Here is an 18,881-nt window from a genome sequence, read left to right on the forward strand (position 1 = left end):
AGATCTTTAGTTCTGATATTTAATTTGTTTATACTAAGCCAGAAGTTGTTTATAGCGTTTTTTACAAATTATGATGTCTGTCCCTCTCCCTTTTTTAAAGGAAAGGAAGTTTTAAGGAAAAGAAACACTAAAAAATTGGCGCTTGTTCTGGCGGAACACCAAACTTTTCCGTACATCAGTTGTCCTGCTTTAAATGAACTAAAGCAAGAAGAGCTGTGCAACCCACTGAGTGGAATGTAGTTCTGTATTGTTTGTACTGTTAAGAGTTTGTTTCTGTATCTGGAGGAGAAGTACAGCGATAACCAAGGCTCGTCTTAGCCCAGAGAGTTTTGTTACTTCAGGATAATTTTGCAAAGCCTCTGTTCTGTTGTGCGGCGTGAACGCAACTGTATTGGTATGAAGGTGACAAAATGATCTGTGTTTTATATCGGGAACCACTGTTCCTTTGTCAGCGTGAATTCCTGCATCTCATTGATATTGCTGTCTAATCTTGAATGTGCTCCTATTTTGGTGCAAAGTTGAGGTAAAAATAGTTATCTTGCACTGTTCTGTGGGTATATTCTTCAGAAACGCTAACCCAATCTGTGATGATCTCGTGAGCATGTGCCAGGTAGAGCAGGCTTTTAATAAAACTTTGGTAAAGAACATTGGAAATTCTGACTGTAAACGATGCCGTTGCACTTGTTTGTGTGAAGCAGATTTAAACTGGTGAATGACCATGTCTCAAGATTAGTTTGATAGTCAGTTTTTTCCTTTCATCCTGAAAGAGAAAAGAGAGGTGGTAGTACTTGAGAGGTATAGAAGCACGTAAACAAGATACAGTTATGTAGGACTGAGCAACCTGGTCTAGTGGGAGGTGTCCCTGCCTAAGGCAGGCGGGTTGGAACTCGATGAACTTCAAGGTCCCTTCCGACCTAAACCGTTCTACGATTCTGTGTAGTAGGATCTGTATAGTTAGGTAGGATCTGTGAAGACTTTTTTGGGGGGGCTGGGCGTGTATGTGGCATCACTGAGATGACAGCTCCTTACAGGAGAAAGCACTGTGATTTGGTCCATGGTCTTCCCACAGGCTGCACGGTGGTACACAACTGACTGCGCCCTGAGTTACTGATGGTTCTTGGAGCCTCTGGAATTTACTGGGCTCACTGTGGTTACATTTGACAGACTAACTACATCTGATAGACTGATAGCCCAAAAGCTGTGGTGAATTTTCTAATGTTATGCATCTGCGTGTCAGCTGCCGTTTGTTCTAAGTTGCCCCGTTGTAAGGCAGCACTGCTGTCAGTAGGGGATTGGACCAGAGGACATCTAGAAGTCTTTTCTGATACAAGTAATTTACAATTGCATGTTTCAGGAGAGGTGGAGGGGGTGGTGGTGTTGGGGTTTTTTTTCCAGTGTATAGTATAATGGGGATAAAAATATGATGCCACAAGAAATGGAAATGCCAAATAATCAGATCGCAACATAATTTCTAAAAACGCATTCTTTCTTGCTTCCTTCTTTTCCATCTTTGAAGTACATAATTGTGCTTCATCTTCATGCTTCATCAATTATTTTGCTGTATCGGTCATTCAACCAAACTTCCTATTGAGACAACTTTGGCTTTTAAAGTCAAATTTTCATTGCTTATAAATGTTTACTACATTTTCTTTGCTAAATCTCTCATACCCATAAGGAGTAAGTCAATTTCTTTTTTCCCTTTGGAAAAAATGTCTTAAGCAAGAATTTTCTATAGAATGATGAAGTTATCCTTCCTTCCTGTCCCATCTTCAGGATTCCAGAGAGAGTGTCCCGTTATCATTTTCATATCTGGGACACTAAATTTGGTCAGCACCTATCATTCCACGAGAGGTCTGAAGTATGAAATAAAACTACCTTCAGAAATGACTAGAAGGTGTAGCCTCAACTAGGAGCTCCATTTGTTTTTCTTTTACACTGGGTAAAAAAAAAAAGAAGGTCTGTTTCAAATCCTATTTGTCCCTTATCTCTGTTTGTTCAGTTGTTTTTAATATCACGTACTGAAAGAATTTCAATAGCTGTTTCACCATGAAGTCATTTGTTATCCTTCAGCAGGCCTTTGCCTGCTGAATTGTAAAGCAGCCTCGACTATTTGCATCCTCCAGATGGAGCAGCATATAAACACTCCCAGATATTTCTGGTAAGTATGAAAAAATATCTTATTTGTCCTTTCTGTGAATAAATAAGAGAATGTCAAATTTTATAGACTAATAAATTTGTATGCCGGCACTGACATTGAATCTCTCATGGCCTGCAATGTCACAGACCCTGAGAAACACAATTTTTTTGTTTTCAAATGTATACTAAGTCAAATAGAAGCTCAATAAAAAGCCAGGGAATTTGATTGCATTGTTTATGTCTGCCCAGTAGTCTAATTCAGTTGCAATTTGCTATGAGGAAATACAATTTACATTTTTCCCAGGCTTATTGCATAAGCAATCACTCACATATACATGCATGAGTGTATGTCAAGGAGAACTCAAATAATGGGTTAAAGTGTCATTTAATAATATATTCTAATGTCTGTTTTTATAACGAACAAAAAACTTTGCTGTATTACAATGCATTCTCCTAGCTACCGAAAATTAATTCAACTCTTATCATTATTAATATTTTTATTCCTCTCATTTACAACATATCCTAAATCTCAATTGCTTTGTGATACAAATGTACATATCAAGTATCACCACATGCAGCAGTTCCAGACATCACTGTAAGACTACATTTTAAATTCTATTTTAGTTCCTGAAATTAATCTCAATGAGAATTTTAATTTATGTATTTCTAATTTTAAACAGAACACACAATAGAATAACTTATAATGCTCATGCTCATCTAAATAATGAAGCCTGACAGTATCCTCTGTGGTTCAGTAATAGGCTTTTTATATTTGCTAGTTTTCATAGTTTGTTTTTCAGTTTCTTTCTAAATTAGATCCAGACTTCTTGAAACAGAATAAAAATATACATAGGACATAAAAGTCAATGAATGTATAAAGTGTTAGGGATTGAATTTAATTCAGTGTATTTACACATGATAAAATAGTCCTTGACTGAATGCCTACTGATTATTTTCTGAACTGTTTGATTTTCAAAACAAAGTTATAATAAGTCATATGCAATATTTATCTTGTTTCATTACTGCCATTAAACAGAAATTAGTGCAATTCACTTGCGTCTTCCAGCACCAGCCTAATTCCTTGAAAATTAACTTTACTTAGTAGGTTTTCACCTAACTGAAGTGAAATGTTTAAAATCAATATTTGAGTGTTTTTTGAAATAGTGCTCGGCAGCAGCAATAGCTCAACAGTGGAGATGGAGGGGACACTGTCATGTGCTAAGAATAAGCATACTTTTTCTGTATAATGGTTACTGGACAATATTTTTTATTCAGGATGTGCTGCTGCTGTTTTTCTGGGAGAAAGTTGCAGAAAGTATGCGGTTTGTATGCATGCATATAAAACAGGCTTTAATTTGTGGTTTTTATGTAATTCAGTTTTCTTTCATAATGGTAACTGATTTGCCACAATTTAGGTCCTAACTGGTTTGTTTCAGCTGTGTGTATGTTCATGTAAATAGAAAGCCAATAAGCTATGTATTAAAAGGTCAGTCCTGAAGTATTGTCTGTCTTAAAAGGCTTTCACATGAAGCCAAATGAAGTCCTACAGATGTTGCAAGTCTTTTTGCAGATAAAACATCCATTTACTTAAATACTTGTTCCAAAATAACGACTGCAGTATTTGCTTTATCGTCATTACAAGATAGCATTATTATTGTTACTTTGATAACAAGAGAGATAAGATGTAGAGCACAGTATTGTCTGGCACTTTTTTCTTTTCTCCTCCTTTGGTATTACCTTCTGTTTTAAAACACAATGTACTCTTGATAAAAACTCAAATGATTACAAATAGTAGAAAAGAGGGAGGCTGGTAGGAAACAAAGAGTGGAATTTGGCATATTGTGCTGTACCAGGGCTCTAGCTGAAAAAAATGGGGCATTTTGAGGATGAGACTGGGAAGAGGAAAGAATCGGTTGATTCAATGGCTTGCTTTCCAGTGACATTGGGAGACATCTAGATGGAATCTAATTTTAATGTCCAAAACAATGTTACCTTCCAATTTCTGCAAAATAGGCAGCAGATACGGATAGAGCCCCTGACGATACAGCTCTTGTGAGAGTTACTCTGCTCAGTATCCCCCAGAATAGTTTGATCGTGAGATTCGTCTCACCAGCTTCGGTCATCTAGAAATTAGTCATCTCATCCCAGCTAGTCATCTGGATTCTCTGAGGTCATGGACTCTGTCTTTAATGGAGAGAGACACTCTCAGAGGGTGTTGTAAGACAGTTGTGATGAATTGCTCTCTGGGGTGCTTGTCTCTGTCTCCTCCTTCTCCTCCTCTCTATTTGTTGACTGTGGAGGGAGCTTAGATGACTAACTTGGACCAAATGCTTTGGATTCTCATGGATTCTGCCCTAAGCATCTAGTGGAAGCTGTCTGTCTGGGCTCCCTCGGTAGAGATAAATCATCATCTGGGGGTGCCTGTCCATTGAGCTGAAAGGGAGTGTAGGCAGATAACTTAATGGGGTAAAAATAAAAGTTTCTGAAAATCGGTGCAATGAATATTACATCAGGCACACAACTCTTACTGAGTGTGTTTAGTCACAGCTTCAAGTTTCTAGTGGAGTCAGAACTGAGCAAAGAATTGCTGCGTTGTGTTATGGCCAACAAACATCTTCAAGATTTCTCACCAGAACAAAACCTTTGCTTTTTTCAAAGCTCTTTATTACGTTACTTGAAGTGTGTTTGATTCACTTCAGTACTTTCATTGAAGCTTCATCTTCCTTTCTTTTCTCAAAATGAAAGTTTTCTTTTTCTGGGTCATAATTATTTAATACATATGAGTGCCAGCAAAATGAATAAGACTTTGGTGATGTTAGTCACAAAGAGCCACTTAAAAACTGTCAAGCAATGCTACGTACTTGTCATCACTTTCCTGAGTTCTGTATCAAGACTAGGAAAGCCTCTAAGGTTTGAGGATGGGTAATATTTGTTAATTTTGAGATACAGAAGAGTTGTTAACTATTGACCTGATGTAAAGAAGGGCTACTACTGTGATTGGTGTCCTTAGAAGAAATGGGAGATGGAATTAGTAGAGGATCGTGCTGGCCTGCACGGGGAGTGGATGGACGGAAAATTGTACAGTTGTTTCATGCATGCCTTGAAACCGTCCTAATTACCCATGCCATCAACATGTGTTTATTTAAATGAGGACAGGGGTGAAGAAAAATTAAAAATGTAGACTGAAAGTAGGCCAGAAGGCTGCTTTTTTCTTGAGATCAGTAGTTAAACTTCCCCTGACTTCAGCGAGATCAGGAATAGTTGCATTCACATTAAGTATGTGAGATAGCAATTATCATATTTTTTGGTGCTGTGTATTTGAACACATAACTTGCTCGCATGTCTCTTCTGCTAAAACGTCGATGATCTAGACTCACATCGCTGTGCTAGCTGTACTTAAAGATCTTAGTTTTATGTTTCTGAAAATGTCATCTATTCCTTCAATCACTTGTAAGCCCCCTGTAATCTCTTTTTAATGTAAGCGCGCTGGAGTTTTCCCTTTTGTTTGCTGCCCTTGCATTATTTACTTTGATCCGCTGTGAGAAAATCTGAAAGTGTGTTGTCCTAAATGCTAGCATCTCACCAACAAGATTTGAGGCCTTGTACTTCACATTGAAGAAAAAGGCTCTTGTGTGAAGACGCAGGTTTTGTTTAGTTCTCTGTCCCTGGTGGGAGCCTTAATTGCATTTTCTCTCTCACACAGTGGCTGGCTAAGGAGTGCCTGCCTTCCCTGCTGATGCTGGAGTTTTCAAGCTCTATTACTCTGTGACGGAGAAAATTCCTTGGTCCAAGAAGAAAAGACTCAGATTAAAAAAAAAAAAAAGTAAAAAAAAAAAAAAGTGTTTAAGTATTGTCAGTTTACCATGTGTGGTAAACAGAACAAACAATAGACTTGCTTAACCTTCCTCCCCACCCTCTGAGACTCCTTTACAAGTTTTGTATGACCTACTTTATAGAAATCGCATCATATTTAGAATGTTAAATATTATGGAAAGTATAATTCCCTAGGGCAAATAAATTAGACTTCTTGGGAAAAGTGGTAAACAGAAAATTATAAATGCTTTGTGTTCTCTTAATCTGTGCCAGCCCATTCTAATGCATATTTTATAACCTTTAACTGGAGTTAAAACAAAGCAAAAGTCCCCAATTCGTTTTTAAATTCTATTTAATTTACACTGGGAAAAAAACTTTAAGATTTCTGATGTTGCAAATAAATATTTAATATTGGAGCATGGTTGTGACATAACTTTTGATAAAGTAAGGAGAAGCTTTGCGACAGATTTCAAATCGCAGTTAGGAATCATTTGCACGGAATGTTTCCTGACGCATCGTGTGCAGTGCTGCACTGGGCACTGGACAGGGCTCTCTAGAATAGCTGGAAACCATGTGAAGAATTAAGGGCTATGTCGTTTTAACTTGTGTGAACATGCTGCTGGATGGAAGCATGCTAATATTGAAGCAAGCCTGTGTATTTTTAGTAGTCTTATGCCTGCATGTGTCTATGACAGCTTGGTGATTTTTGCACTTTGATCTGCGAATTCATGTCCCACTTAAAAATTCCGTATTTTGGAAGGCAAAAAAACCCGTTCCTACGGCAGGGGAAAATAGCCTCTTCTTTTTTTCTTTTTTTTTTTTCCTTTTTTCCTTCTGAAATTTTGGCATGTTCTTCATTGATCCATGGTTGCTAATGGTGAAACAATGATGTCATAGGTAGGAGATTATTCTTTTCCATTAGTGTTCAGCTGTAAAACCTTTTTTATATGGAAGTAGCTTTCGTTTCACATGTCCGTGTCCTCATTACCTTGGGATTAGAGTCTATAGAGTTTAAATTCTGGAATGATTAAAATAAGTACTTATATTTTTAATCTCGTTTATTCTGCACTTACCACCAAATCATCAAGACCTTTGAGCAAAAACTTATTCAAATTTTGGGTAGCCCAAATATCCCCGCCGGCTAATGAAGTTTCTGATGTTGGACACTCTGCTTTGTACTTTTCACTGATGGGCTTTTGTTTGTCTGTTTTTCCAGGATGTTTTAATTCTTAAGCATGTTTTATCTTAAAGAATTGTCTCACCTACTGTATATATTGACAGTAGAGAGCACCCAGGATGCTTTTGGTAAACACGTCTCAGGTGTGAGCCTGAGGCTGTTGAAAGGATTTTGAGTTGGGGAGGGGGAAGAAAGGCCAAGCTTTCCAGAGTTCACTTCTGTGGTTAGTCTCACAGAATTTGTTGGGTACCTTACACGATCCGCCTGTTTACTCCTCTGGGAGAAAGTAGTTTTCTCCTCTGATTGGGCAGAAGTCTGTTTTGTCGTAGAGGGGCATTTGAAAGGCATCTCGCTACAGAGAAGAATCCCATAAGAATCCAGTTTCAGAAGTAGTTGTGGAAGGGGCAGAAGAATTGCATTTTTCTTCACTTGCAAACCTACTCACAGGGTGGATAAACATGTTTTTCTTCACATAGATATCTGTTGTTATAAAGGTCTCAGTGCAAATATTAACACTTGATAAACATCTTGATGACTCGCATTTTTTCATGTAGTATTCAGAGGATGCTTAAGACAGTTGTCTGCTCTGTTTACTGAAAATAGATTGGAATAGATCTGAACTACTGTATTCTGTATGGTCTGCTATATGTTTTTAGAACATACCGAAAAAACAATTGAATAACTTCCCATTACATTAGGGAAAAAAAAAAATCTTTTTTTTTTTCAATAGTTCCACCATTGCTAAATACACACATAGTAGAATTATTTATGTAGGTCTTTCTTGACTCAATTCTCTGGCCTCAAAGAATATATAGTTCATCTAGTTCTTCAGCCTTCTTCTGTCCACATCACATCATGCTTGTATCCTTTCCCAATACACCCGACATTTATCCCTTACCTCACTGAACGTGTAAAACTGTTAGATTTTGAAGATTTTGAATGTTTTGATTGAGGCTTTAAATCGTTTCTAAGATATTCATACAAATAGCTTATTGTGTAGATCCTTTTGTCTTCCCAAAGTATTTTTAATAGTCTTAACTTCGGTCTGACTGAAGGAAGGTATCTTTCTGTTGTATGAAGCATTTCTTAATGATATTGAAGTAAAAACCGAGGTTCTTTTATATCTGTGCTTTTGGAAGACAACAAACAGCTTAATGTTCTTTCGCTCTCCCAGTTAACTCATTTTGAAATAGAAAAATAAAAAAGAAAATTAGTTTCTTGTTCGTATCAATCTCCTTTGTAGGCATTGTTAAGGTTTATAAGGTCCCAGAAATGCGCTTTCAGTAGGTATGAAGAAGAGTATTACATAAAAGGAATCCTGTTTCTCAGGTGGATCATGTGCATTTACATTAACTATTTTATTTTTTAGGTTTTTTGAAGAAGATAAAAATAATCTGAATGCTATAATTATAATTTTCTGTTACAAACACTGTAGCTTAGATGCTCCATTATTCATCAGATGGAAATGACACCTGATCAGAGTCTAGAAGTCTCTTGCACTTCTGTTATGCAGATGATTTCCAGCTTTTTCTTTGTTCAGAGCCCATTCCCTGAACAAGATATAAAAATCTGATCTATATCTGTAATTTTTTTTTTCTCACTTCCATCTGGAAAGATGCTCTCTGCAATTCCATCCTAGAAAGACATATTAACTTCGCTTGCATTTTAATTCAGTTGTTTTTCTGCCGTTCCATTTAGATGTGCTTCAAGTTTTTATTTGTTATGGTGTTAGGGATAAAAAATTATTAACTGGACCGGCATGTAGGAATCAAAAGGATGGTCAACCACAGGTTTGCAGTGCTAGAATGGAGAATGCCTCACAGGAAGCTGCCTGTATATGAATGAGAACTCTCATAGTGTGCTGAGACATTTTACAGCTTCTGTGGTTTTTATTCTTTTGTTAAATGTAGATGAGTCTTCAGGTTCCTTACTGTGAGCAAAAGCAACTATGCTCCAGATGAGCTGAAGCATTCAGATAGAAAGAGATAATATTTTAGGAAGCACCTGAAAGTGAAGACAAGGTGGCTTTCATGAGCAGCTCAGCACTTAAACATAGCTTTAAAATTAACGTCTGGTGGAAGGCTGAGCATGTATTTTGAGCAATGTAGATCTGGAAACCTTTCTCATCTGTGGCTTTATAAGCCATGCAGCACTAAGGAATGGTGCAAGTTGAATTTTTTCCATCCCAGTTTTGCAAAAAAAGTCCCTGAACATTTGGGTGAATATGGATATCTGATAAGAGTGTGCTTATAATAATAAGTAAAATAATAGTAATGTCTTAAGTCAGTAACTATTGTCTGTTTACTTGTAAGCAAGTGACTAACCCGATCTCAGTTTCGCTCTCCCTTTGCATAATTACTTGTTGGAAGGGCTATAATTTGGTAAGAAGAGAAAAAAGACGTGACTTGACACCGCTCCTCATAAAGGTGGGTGGAACTGAGACTGAGGGCAAATGTCTGTTGCTCTTTTTTTTCTTGTGCTACCTTATTTTGATTCTCATTTTAAGCATTAACCTTTGAAGACTACCTTTGCTGATATCATCTGTTTGTTTCTGCTGAGTCAGTCTACCGGCTTATAAAATTTATGTATACAGAAACTCATGTAACCAAAGGCATTGTTCTGTTCTAATTGAATTCAGTGGCAGATCTCTCAACGATTTGATTAGTTGGTTGAACGGTATAAAACAACATTTTCCACTTTTTGTGAAAGAAATTTTTGCAACCCTTTTGTTTTTCTGCTTGGTTTGGCACCTTGCATCTATCTAAGGAAAGATGGCACATTCACGTAGCAATATGCAATAGGAGTTGATTGTCTATGTCCAGCAGGATATTTTTTTCCCTAGGATTATGAGTAGATATAACATCTAGTCAGCTTTTGTATAGGTAGATTGTAGTTCTTTGAGGAGAAAATGTTTGTCATAAGTATGTGAAAGGCCTTTCTAGCTGAATTATAGTATCGTATTTTAAACAGTGAATCACAAAATCCATGGCTAAAAGGACCTAGAGTAATGATTTTAGTCTACCCCTTGTTAGATTTCTGAAAGTTTACAGTTGATCTCCAGAAAATGACCCACACATATATAAATACATAGAAGAAGAATACATAAGTTGACTTAAAGTTCAGATTGTAGGAGTGAAAGAAGTATTTTCTGCTTCTGTTTTTCTGACATATAAGTTGCATTATAAAAAATATTATGGAGTGAATTTCATCTACTACCTAAAAACGCAGAGGCATGCGTTAGGTGAAATTCTTATTCTGTAGCTGATTTTGTGGAACATGAGAAAAACTGATGGGATGTTCTTTGTGAACTTATAGATCATTGTTGCAAAAAGAGATGCTCACTTTTGGTGATTATTTGACCCTGGGTTGACAAAGGCTACTTGGATAACCACATGTTTATGTCCTGCTATTTTAAATACATCCATATTAATCCTTACGCCAATATAATCTTACAGTTTCTAGTTAAATCTATCATGCAGTGAGAAATTTGGAGTCTGTTAAATTAAATTCCATTTTCAGTCCACCTTACCAGTTCATTCCAGAGTGGGCTGTCAGATAACCTTAGGAAGCCAAAGAAGAATTGCTACAACAACTGCTAATTTATTGTAGGGACATCACATTATGTGATTGAGAGGATATTAACTGTAACTAGTGAAAGATATATTTTGTGCCGTAACATTGCTTTAGACTCATAGATACCTTTGATGGTATTGGCTTTAACATGAGAGGAAGTCAGGAATGTGTCCTGTGAGATCTCAAATCATAATACAGTTGGCTCAGCAGCTCAGAACATAACTTTCTTTTTCTTCTCTTTTTAAGTCTTGGATGTTGGATATCAATTTTCAGGAAGGTGTTTTCAAAAATCTTTCCTACTGTGGTGATTCTTAGAGCTTAGCGGCATTTGATGTTGCATCCCTGGCAACACAGCTAAGCTCTTTGTGGGGAACTCCACGATGTTTACCGTGCTGATCTTAAACGTAAACCTGTTTGAAAACAAGGTGGTTTAGTCTGCAGTCATATCATTGTGATCTTTATCACTATACTTGATGTACTACAGACTGCTTAATTCTCTCTTCTTAAGGAAATCTTGTTGTGTGAAATTAAGAACCTCCTGCATTTTGAGCATTGTGGCAGGAACTGAAAATTGTGGGAAGAAAGATGAAAATTAAAGAAATGTGTTTTCTTGTTGGTGTTGACCTCCGGCTTGGGATAGCTAAGACAAATGGTTTTGAAACGTATTGCCTTTCCTCTTCTTACATGTGTTCCTCAATAAAATTTTGACAGCCCAACAAAATAATTTATTTTGGCCATCCTAATGTAGGGCTGGTGGAAATGAAGAAAGAACAATGAAGCAGAAAAGGATCCTCATAGCAAGTTAAAGTCAGTATGTGGACTTAGAGGTCCAACTTTGAGGGGAATCTCCAGAGGAAGGAAATAAAGGGTGGGATGAACAGCTCTGTTCGCAGTCTGGATCAGCTAGACCTAGGCTTGTGGCTCTGATAAGTCATTTCAGCTCCTGCAACTTCTGCTGCTTATTTGAAGAGGATGTTCAGTAACTTAATATTTTATGTCATGGTGAAGCCTAAATAATCAATTAATTCTGATGTACTGTGAGGCAAGATTGGAGTAGATGTGTGTATGATTCAGATTACAAAGCCAATTCCTGGAAAGTCCTGAATGCCCAATTTCAATTGTCCATGGAGCATTTGCACTGAGTTATTATTAGGATACAGTTTTTAATTTATGTATCATATGCTATTTTTTTATTTAGTGTTCCTGTCTATTTCAGTGCATGGAATGGTTGTTTATAGGAACTTATTTTCTGCAGAAACTGGAACAAATCAGGGACTGCAAAAAGAGAGAGGATGCTTTTGTGATTGAGTCAAGAGAATGACACTCTGGCAAACCCAGTTTTGTCCCTGTTTCTGTCACAGGCTTTCTGTGTGATGCTGAGCAACTCAATTAAAACATTTGGCAGATGGCCACTAACTGCATATAATTCATTTTCAGGGTGCTCAGCTTGAGATATGTGGGCTCTTACTTGCAGTAGTTGTTATTCTCCTTACAGCCACTGAAATCAATGGAAGTAGTGGCTGCTCAGCATGTTCGTTAGCGTAGCGGAGGAATGTGCACATGGGGAAAGTGAAAGTTCCTGAATCCTAGTGCCATCTTTCTAGCTGATTCTCTCTGTATTGGATTACCGATGGTTATTTTATGCTGTGCGTGAAATACTATGCATAGGTATATATTAGGAAAAGGATGTTCTTGTTTCAGCTGGGATCTGTGAAGTTTATAATGAACGTCTTACAAAAGAGCGTGAGAAGCCAATTATTTCTATATTTCTTGTCTGATAAACTGTGAACAAGGTGTAGTGTACTAGCTAGATGATGCATACAAGATGACTGAATAACTGCCCCATTTCCCGAGTACAACCTATCCGGAGCATGGGTTAAAATATAGCAACTTTAGGAAAAAATACCGTGTGATCACATAATTAAAAAATTATTACATAATGTAACGTGTACAAGGAGGCTGAATCGAGATTACATCAGAACCCATCTTCTGATATTTCTCAATTTCAAAACGCTTGATTTGACAACCTGAATATTGTTCTGAGTAATGTAATATATGGTATGGGAAATTAAAGTATGGCTGCACAGCTATAAATACAATTCACAGGCGAAAAACTACTCCTATTAACATTGCAACTGAAAGATATAAATCAGTTCATAAATATGAAATTACTTGCATGCTTGGGTTTTTTGCAGAATCGAGGTCTAATTAGTGGAAGGCACGATCTTGTGAAATACCGGGGTGGGAGTTGTAGTTGCACCTTTTAGGAGCGGGCCCTACCTTGAAATGATTATGACTATTTGTCTATTTATAGCCAAGGAGAAATTTAAAAGAAATATTTGTTTTATTTGTATAGCATTTTCATTGGTTTACCCTAAAGATATATGCTAGATGATAATAAAGTAATAAAAGATTGTTTTCACAGCTGTTTGTCTTTGATTACATATTTCTTTGAAGTATTGCAATAAGACAGACTTTGAACCTGGAAAGAGATCAAATAATGAATTGTTCTGCTTTGTGAAGCTTAAGAAGGGATTTTATTGTTGAAACATATAGTGCAACATAGGGTTTTTTTTTCTTCTAACAGTTAAATAATGGTTGAAAGTACTATGAGATCATTACAGATGGACTAGATTAAAGAGCTTGGGGCCAAACATTAGGAACTGTGTTAGTACTAACTAAAATAATTTCTTAAGTTCTGTCATTACCAATTTATTTTTGTTAGTTTTCTTTTTGAATCAAAATAGAATTTCAAAGAAAGTGTTTTAAATCTTTTAATTATCCATTTACTTAAAGCTAAGGATGACAGGAAACTTCACGAATGTATGAATCCTCTGGGATTTTGTTTGAAATATGGATCATTTGGCCACACTTTGTATCCTGGCTAATATATTTAGTGTTAAATTGGAATAAAAGTTGTAGAGCTGTGAATAAACTTTGTAGGGTTTACTAAAACTAAAAGGATTATAGCATTTAAAATGTGTCTGAGGAGGTTGAAGTGAAATATTCAATACAAAATTGGAAAGCTTTTTATATTGCTTTTTGCTCAAAACAATATTATATATGACATTAACTTCACCACCTTCCCCCCTGAAATTCATCTTGAAAGCAAGTAAGTGACAAATACGTAAGTGACAGAGAAAGATACTTAGTTTATTTTTTTCAAGGCTAGTGAACAATAAAATATCAAATAATGCAGGTCAGCATTTCACACGATTTATTTGAGTTCTGTCTAGTTATGTTGGAAGAAGATTTCTCTCAAGAAAGAACTGAAAGTTTATGAACGTGTATCTTGGATATATGAAAATGTTAAGGTGTATATTTTTAAAATCCGTGAAATGTTTGTACTCTCTGTATCTGTCGACTGAAATTAGTTGTTGTGTTATTTAGAACAAACTTTTGCCTCTGTGGAAGAGAGAAACCTTTCAAATGATAATTTCAATAGAAACATTAGACAAAGGAATATTGTAACTTTAGAGATTTTTATGATGAAGGTGTGTTTAAGAGATGTCACTTTGATATTTTTACATTATGTCCTACATTTGTCAGCTAAAACCAGGATATTGCCTCAATGAGAAAAAGCATGTTCTGCACTTGTCAAAAGGCAGTAAGTAATGATTAAAATAGCAGTGTGAAACGCTGGGAGATTAAAGTGATGCTAATGATAAGTGAGAGAAGAAAAGGGCAAGCTATATTTTAATCCCTGAGAGAATGGTTAATGACTTCTATTGCCTGAGATTAAACTAAACCTGTCTCATCAGCTTTTTCTGCCTGGTGAAAAAAAGCTCTCTGCACTTTAATTTATTAAAGTCTTTTAAGGAAGCACATTGATCCACAGAGGTTAAACTTTAAAAAATTGTGCAAAATACACACTAAAAATGCTTTAACAAAAGTGTGACTTTGTTGCTTTAGGCAAGCTCACAGTTTTATAAAGAATTCATTGTCTGTGGCTTGGTGAATTTAATTAAGGAATATTAATTACTTAAACTGGGAGGTTTGTTCCTTTTTAAACCAGAACATTTTTGCAATACTGGTGCAGGAAAGGTAGCTAGTGTGTTTTAGAAGGTATCAGCAGAAAGGGACAGACCAAGTTACGGTTAAAATTACTGCATGATCTGTTATGATAGTGATATCAAAAAGCCATTTTCAAAATGCTTTTCAAAATATATGTACTACTTGGTATAATGTAATGAGTACATTTGTTTATACTGAGTTACTGTTAATCCATTTCTTTTAATAATTCTTATGACTGCGAGACAGTGTTATAAAATCATCTTTATATTGAGAAGCTGCCCAGTTCAGCATTGCCTTTTCAAGAAGCATGTAAAGCCTTTCTTCACATTAGAGAGGGATGGCAGGAGAATTGTTAATTAGACTATTTTTTAAATACATGTGATAAAATTGTCAAGCCTGGAGTTCTTAGGACAAACTGCAACATTGCAGCATGCTTGGGAAAACATTTTCCTCTCGGGCAGCTTTGCAAGCTTTTGTCACTTAACCTCCATCCTTTCACCACACTTATTTCACATAGCATGGGTATCCGCAGCCCACAGGACAGACAATAGGTTTAGAAACAGAAAACAGAAAATGGTCAAGCAAATATGCACGGCTTATTCAAGTTCCAACTCCATTTGCTTTTTGCTTTTTTTGCCCCCCCCCCAAAAAAAATAAACAGTGTGCTTTTGTCCTCTTTCGCAAGTTTAGTACCCACAGTGCCTTTCTGGCTCCGTACGAGTGAACAGCAACGTGCATCCCAGTTCAGGGAATAAATCCCGTGCTGGTGGATACCAACAGTTCTGCTCTATATCCTTTCCCTCCTGCCGCATGGAAAGCATTTTCCCTTTTGAAATCTCCGAACCTCTGTAAATAAGGAGCCCATTTAGTTACTATCTTATGTGATGGTTGTAATCCAGGTTATTTTTTAAAGCTGGTTTTTAAGTATAACTTGTTTGGTAAGTGAGTTTAAACTTGATTCATGCTTTGATGTTAATGAAACACCAATTTATCGGAAGGCCCTGCAGCCCTAATGAGCAGTTTCTTTAAAAAGAACATTTAATCAAGGTTTATTTTTAACTTGTTTAAACAGATCTAATAGTTTGTGCTGATTTCATTTCAGTATAATAATTGCTAGCAATCCTATTAGTAAGTCGTGGTACATGGAAGTTAACACAAATTCCATTCTAATGAGTGTAGTATAACAGCAAAACCCTTGTAGTCAAGGAAAGGTTCGTGTTCGAGAGGAGTGACAGAGGCACTCGGACGTTTTGCTGACAGCAGATTATTTTTGTTTTTATACAAATGTCAGGCATGACTTGCTAGTATTTAAGTGGGTTTTTGTTGGTTTTGAGAGGTGAAACATTTTCGTATTAACTTTTTAAGGTGAAAGGAGCCACTTATTTCCTGATGTTAGGAAACGTGCTTGATCTGCCAGCGTAACTTGTATTTGTCTTTATACTTTACTTGTACGCGAGGATTTAGCTGTAATATGCTATTTTATGAGGATAAAGTTCCACAATCTAAAAAATGCAACTTGTGGCATTTATTTTAATGAATATAAAATCTTGGAGGCAATTTAGTGTGAAAAGCAAATGAAGTTTCAGTGCTCAATTTATAGTTAAGAAAAATCTCTAAAAGAGCAGGTGAAGCTGAAAAACGTGTGATCATCTGAAATACTATTTTTTATGATTAGCTTACGGCTGCATCTGTACATACCGGAGACTGCGTAGTCACAGTGTCGTTGTGTTTAAAGTCTTAAGTCTAAATTCTGGTTTATTGGCAAAAAATTGAGAATAATAATAATTATTCCTTAATTGGAAAATATAAACATCCCATCGACATTTTCAGTCTTAAATACAGTATTCAGGTGTTACTAGTCAAGTTCAGTTATTAGCTTTTAAACTTTTTATTAGTCTGACACCATGACATTTAAAATACGAGGAAGTTTGGAGATAAATAATACGGAATGATATAGGATTTTAGAGCCGTACTAAAAAGTGTTCTGATGCACTGAAGGGCATCTGTAAGTTACACATTGTTTATAGGTTTCAAGGTTTCTGATTAGAATCCAGGATCCCCATGTTTTACAAGCTTTGGAGCTGGGATGGAAGAAAATAGCTTGGGAGAACATTGGCAATTAGAGTTCAGTTGTGCAAGAAGGAGTCTTGGAAGTCTTTACAAATTCAGGGGTCCACCCAAACAGGCGGCTTGCAGGGTCAGTCCTTAAGCCCGTCATTAGGTGGAATAACTCCTCATTATTTGCATCAGCATCTTACTGGGAAATTATTTAGAGGGGTTCTTCTGCCTCTGGGGGCAGAGGAATGTCTGCATTCATATCTCAGCTCTAGCTTGCTCTTGTGACACTGGTTTCCTTATTCCGAAAGAAGTCAGAGAATAATAGTACAGATCTACTTTTTTGTGTACTTCCTTCTTTTTCTTCTTTTGCTTCTCTGGTTATAGAATAAGTAACCTGATTTGGTCATAGTACTCGTGTGTGACTTCAATTATACACTGTCCATATGATTTAGAAAATATTTGTAACGACTACAACAAAAAATAGTGCATTTGCTTTGTGATGATACAGGTGATACGGGGCAGATCGTCTGACGCTGATGTGTAAAGTCTTGTTCTCTTCTCTTGTCCTGAATATCTTTGAGATATGGTTTTCCTCTGCCCAACAGTCTCCACTTGTGTGACCCATGTGTGTGCTGGGGAAAGGATGCAGTCCTGGTTTTACTGGGGGAAGAATAGGTGTAATATTTACACATCTTCCCCATGTTGTCTCCTTGCTAGAAGAAAACCTATGGATGTACAATATGTTTCAAGAGTTACCTCAACTGTAATATCTGTGCAACTCACAGGGAGCTGATGCTTGGGAAACCATGTCTTGCCGGTCTTCCCTGTAGAAGTCCCTTCACGGGCTCGCCCTGGCTTGGTTCCTCATCTGGCTCTCCCAGGCCTGGCCTGTTGCTCCTAGAGAAAAGACAGGGCGGACTGTCTTGATGAGATGTTGCAGGGCAATCTGGATGTGAGAAGTGTTGCTGAGTCCTCCTCCCACAGCTCTTCCCGGGAAGCAGGAGGCCTGGCTACCATCACGGGGAGGTTCCGGTGCTCATGGGTTTCGGGTGGTCGGTGTGATAAGGTTGTCTGTTGCGTTGAACACATGAGTAAAAGCAGGACACCTCCACAGTTAAATTTCACGTTGCAGTTTTAAAAAGGAAGGAATATTTTGGAACACATACTCTTTCGGGGTTTTGTTTTGGGGACCTGTTATGAAAAAAGCTAGCGTGGATGGTTGTGGGAGTCAAAGCACACCATTAGCTCAAAGACTGCTGCGTTAAGCTTATTATTTGCATTGATTTTTGAATGTGAAAAAGATTGCATACCTTGAAATACTTTTAAAGGTATACACTTTTACAAAAATAAAAATTCTCAATGCTGTCGTGCAAAAATAAGGTGAAAAAACAACTCCATCTCATTTTAGTCCTCAGTTTCTGACAAACCTTTTAAAGGGAATGCCAGTTCACATCTAAATCCTCTTTTCTAATGGAAGTTTGGAGACTTCTTTAAAGAGGAGGGAAATAAATTGGGACTCATCTGTTCATTGACAAATGTATGCTCCGATGAATCACGTCATCTGACTTAAGTCCTTTTTTCTGCCTTACTAAAAACAAACTCATGCTATTTGTACTTAATGCTGATACACTCTGCACCCTGAATACTAAGTTGGAATGTATTTACAAATGTGAAAGAACCTGTGGTCCTTTCATGCATCAGGTTGTCATAGAAACTAATTAACTTTCATTTCTGTGTCAGGGCAAAGTAGTGTGATGCAGATGTAAATTGTAGTTCAGAAATCACTGCGATGAAACTGTAGAGAAAAAGAAAACATCAGAATCTTGAGAATTCCTGCAGGACATCGGGAATGCAAAATATGTGATGGGAAGTTACGGTGTTAAATGCCTCATTTCACCAGGTCTTTTTGCATAATCTGCTGCTTCAGAAGTGCTTGGAATGTTACTAAACTGACAAAACAGTATGGTTTATGTATATTACGTTTATGTATGTATGTGGAAATGGATGTATCCAGGGAGCGTGTATATGTGCACATGGAGTAGTGAAATTCTGATCAGAAATGGTGTCTAAAATAGCGAGTGACAATTACAGACTACTTACTGCTAGAGAA

The sequence above is a fragment of the Charadrius vociferus genome, unplaced genomic scaffold, assembly GCF_000708025.1.
Source record: "Charadrius vociferus isolate BGI_N301 unplaced genomic scaffold, ASM70802v2 scaffold604, whole genome shotgun sequence".
NCBI lineage: Eukaryota > Metazoa > Chordata > Aves > Charadriiformes > Charadriidae > Charadrius > Charadrius vociferus.